This window comes from Pinus tabuliformis, chromosome 7, assembly GCF_031772625.1.
Source record: "Pinus tabuliformis cultivar Carrire ecotype Pingquan chromosome 7, CPIR1, whole genome shotgun sequence".
Taxonomy (NCBI): domain Eukaryota; kingdom Viridiplantae; phylum Streptophyta; class Pinopsida; order Pinales; family Pinaceae; genus Pinus; species Pinus tabuliformis.
Genome location: NC_142293.1, coordinates 419,354,966 through 419,359,497, shown reverse-complemented (window position 1 = coordinate 419,359,497; position 4,532 = coordinate 419,354,966). Strand labels below are relative to the sequence as shown.

Genomic DNA, 4,532 nt, shown 5'->3' with positions numbered 1-4,532 from the left:
ACTTATGCTACAAACCAATGACAAAAAACAATTTGAGAACAAATGCGACAAACACTTGTTCACTGGACATGAACTCAAAGAAACAATTTTGTCAGGGATGGTGTTTCACTCAGCGTTAATTATGAGTGTTGCTATCTCATTTACAAATGGAGCCCCTAGTTCAAATTTTCAATGAGGCCTAGCAAACTATAGTTATTATAAAAAAAAGGAACATTTGTTCAAAGGATTTAAATCCAAAGAATGGTTGTTCATTGTAAACAAGTAATTGTAGATGCAAGGGATAAGATATTAAACTGTTTGAACTTAAACTGTTTGAACTTTGCAATGATTTCCAATTGCAAGGCAACACAGAAATGTCAAAAGCTTAGATGCATCATGAAAATTGACAGATGTCTCATTAATGACTTTGATTCTATTAATTATCTGGTCCTGAGCAATTCTTTTTTCCTCCAAATTTGCTAAAATGCTCAATGCACGTCATAGAGTGTACTATCGTTTACCTCAAATGACGACTTAAAACACAAACAAGAGCAATTTAATTTGAAATAATAGTATTTCACCAAAAATTCTTATAGAAGATATTGTTATGCTTTATACAAAATGCAATTCTAATATCTTTCATTTTACATCTTCATTGGGATGCGCAATATATACAGATAGTCAAACTAATCTTTTAGAAGCTGTGCATAAAATGATATTAGAATTGCTGATCACCATAGGAAGTTGCAAATTAGGCTGGCACAAACAATGGAGTCATTTCATGTTCAGATCAGTTTTAATCTTCAAAATGCAGTTGTCGCAACGCTTACTTCAGTCAGTGTATGGCATGACTCATGTTATCAGTCACTCTTGAAATGTCAAAGTATTTTGGGCCGTAAAATCAGTAATTAATGAGCACTGTCGGTCAGTAACAGTCAGCATGTTTTTCAAAATTCTATACACAAGCTGCTTTTTAGATTAGATAAACATTATAGAGTTCAGGCTTCTGTGATCCATATCAAGTTTGGGAGAGATTTTTCGGTGAAAATCACATGGAATATCATTTGTCGACGCGTTTCGAACCAACTAGTGTGGTTCATCATCATGAACCACACTAGTTGGTTCGAAACGTGTCGACAAATGATATTCCATGTGATTTTCGCTGAAAAATCTCTCCCAAACTAGATAAACATTGATGTGGACCAGGATATGTAGTGGTACACAATCTGCTCCTTTTGGGTTCTGATAATCTTATCCTGGAGATAGTAGATGCAATAGCATCTACAAGGTCACATTTCCCTGCTGCTTGGATATCATACTCTGGTTGCTTTGGACGTGAGAGCAAATCCCCAGATAACACTCATCTTTTGCATGAATGTTGAACATTCCAAAATGCTACTCATGGGCAATTTTCTTTCCATAGGTAGGCATTTGATGTGAAAAAAACATTCCCTTAGTGAGCAATGAATTGACAACAAATGCGACAAAAACTTGTTCACTGGACATGAACTCAAAGAAACAATTTTGTCAGGGATGGTGTTTCACTCAGCGTTAATTATGAGTTTTTCTTTCTCATTTACAAATGGAGCCCCTAGTTCAAATTTTCAACGAGGCCTAGCAAACTATAGTTACTATAAAAAAAAGGAACATTTGTTCAAAGGATTTAAATCCAAAGAATGGTTGTTCATTGTAAACAAGTAATTGTAGATGTAAGGGATAAGATATTAAATTGTTTGATATTAAACTATTTGAACATTGCAATGATTTCCAATTGCAAGGCAACACAAAAATGTCAAAAGCTTAGATGTATCATGAAAATTGACATATGTCTCATTAATGACTTTGATTCTATTAATTATCTGGTCCTGAGCAATTCTTTTTTCCTCCAAATTTGCTAAAATTCTCAATGCACGTCATAGAGTGTACTATCGTTTACCTCAAACGAGGACTTAAAACACAAACAAGAACAATTTAGTTTGAAATAATAGTATTTCAGCAAAACTTGTTATAGAAGATATTGTTATGATTTATACAAAATGCAACTCTAATATCTTGCATTTTCCATCTTCATTGGGAAGCCCAATATATACAAATAGTCAAACTAATTTTTTAGAAGCTGTACATAAAATGATATTAGAATTGATGATCACCATAGGAAGTTGCAAATTAGGCTGGCACAAACAATGGAGTCATTTCATGTTCAGATCAGTTTTAATTGTCAAAATGCAGCTGCCGCAACGCTTACTTCTGTCAGTGTATCGCATGACTCATGTTATCAGTCACTCTTGAAATGTCAAAGTATTTTGGGCCGTAAAATCAGTAATTAATGAGCACTGCTGGTCAGTAACAGCCAACATGTTTTTCAAAATTATGTACACAAGCTGCTTTTTAGATTAGATGAACATTGCTGTGGAACAGGATATGTAGTGGTACACAATCTACTCCTTTTGGGTTCCGATAATCTTATCCTGGAGATAGCAGATGCAAGAGCATCTACAAGGTCATATTTCCCTGCTGCTTGGATATCATACTCTGGTTGTTTTGGACGTGAGAGAAAATCCCCAGACAAAGATTCATCTTCTCCACGCTCTGTCAGAATTGAATTTATGAACTGTGCTCTCCTCTCCCTTGTACGTGGGGATAGTGAAGGCAGGGATTCTGACCATTCATCCTTGACAGGATAGGTATGTTTTTTCCTTTTTGAATTGCTTTATCGCACCTTTATATTAGATTCTGTGTAAAACATGATCCAAGGGCGGCCTGCAGCAGCAAAAAAAGATATGATCATAAAATTCATATGTGCATAATTGCATCTTAGCAAAAAATACAAGACACCGCATACAAAATATGTAATTTTTTGTAGTACAATAGTTTTACTTACTCAAAACTTCTTCTGGAGAAAGTCTCTTTCCAGCATCCCTGGAAAGCATCCTTGATAACAAATCCTTTGCTAGTCCTAAGATAGACTGCCATTTTTCATAATGAAAATCCAATTGGACTTGTTTTATTGCCTCAAATACGGCTTCAACAGATTCCCCACGAAATGGTAATACACCTATCAATAGTGCATGCAGGAGGACACCAGCAGCCCACACATCAACCTTTTTTGAATAGGTCCCTGCCAAAACTTCAGGAGCAACATACGCAGGGCTTCCCACAACACCTGATAAGTTTTGTCCTGTTAGAATAAATACAAGTGATGTTAATGAACTATAAGTCAACATAAATCCATGGTTATTTAATAATGATAATAATGCCCTTGTCTGGATGTCATAAAATTATGTGTTTACTAAAATGAGAGACATGGTTGATTACAATGAAGCTCAGAAATAAATACCTTTTGCAACCCGCATGGACAAGCCAAAATCAACTAGTTTCAGTTGTCCTGTACTAGTTCGAAGAATATTCTCAGGCTTTATATCTCGATGGATGATGCCCATCTCATGGCAGTACTTAATGACCATTATTAATTCTTTGATCAATTTAGCAGCCTGGTGCTCAGAGTAGCATCCATTCCTAGACATATCATCGATCAGGCATCCACCAGAGCATAATTCCATCACAAGATGCAAAGATTCTGCATCTTCATACACAACTTGGAGTGTGACAACACTGGGATGGCCTGAAAGATGTTGCATAATCTCAACTTCCTTATGCACGTTTTCTTCAGTCTTTTCGGGCAGAGTCTTGCAGGCCAGCTCTTCTCCAATAACCTTTCTCTTGCATATTCTTACCAGACCAAATTTGCCTCGTCCCAATTCTAGGCCTAAAGAATAATCAGTTTCAAGCTTCTGTTTCTTGCTAGACCGAGTAGCATGATCAATGCAGCTAGCCTTTCTCTTTAACCCTCGTCCTGGTGAATTAGGTAAACAACCCCTTCTTGGAGGAGGAGCAGTAGCAGTTTCTGTAGGATGTAGATGCCGGGAACCCAGTTCTTTGTCCCTCATCTTTTCTTTCCTCCACTTCCTCTGCTGTTGGAAAGAAAGGTGTGGCCAATGATGTCGAAGGTGCACCATCATCACATAGATGAGCTCTCTGTTCCAAAATGGCAAGATCTATTGCTTCTCCTTTTCGCTTCCTTCTTAATGAATCCATAGCCAAGGTCTCTGGGGTTTCTCGACCACAGAGGATGCGAAGAATGACTATTTGTCAAATAGGAGCTAGGGAAAACAAATCGATCTGCGGACACAAGAAAAAACCAGTAAATAAAACAAGAACAACCACTCATACGATCTGAAATGCTTCTTCAAAACAAAAAGCACGAGAAAACAAAGAATCAAAACTGCCTACGCTGTGTCAATATATGACAAGCTCATGATACCCTCCCGTTTTCTTCATAATGCATAGTCATTTCTAAACTAACGAATACCCTATTTTCTAATTCACGAAATACATCAAATACCCTTCTCAATATTCCACCGAAATTAATCCAGAAGAATTATAGCACCCTCTTTTCAAATCCCATCCCCAACATTATACATCCTACTACCGCAAATATGCCCCAACCCTCCTTTCCACACAAAGACGCGAGAAAAAGAAAACCTTGAGCCCCA

General features: G+C 36.9%; 1 pseudogene; it reads right to left on the bottom strand.

Moving 5' to 3' along the window:
• Positions 1–2,347: 2,347 nt before the first annotated feature.
• LOC149247731 (serine/threonine-protein kinase PEPKR2-like) lies at positions 2,348–4,074 on the bottom strand (annotated as a pseudogene).
• Between the last annotated feature and the right edge of the window lie 458 nt (positions 4,075–4,532).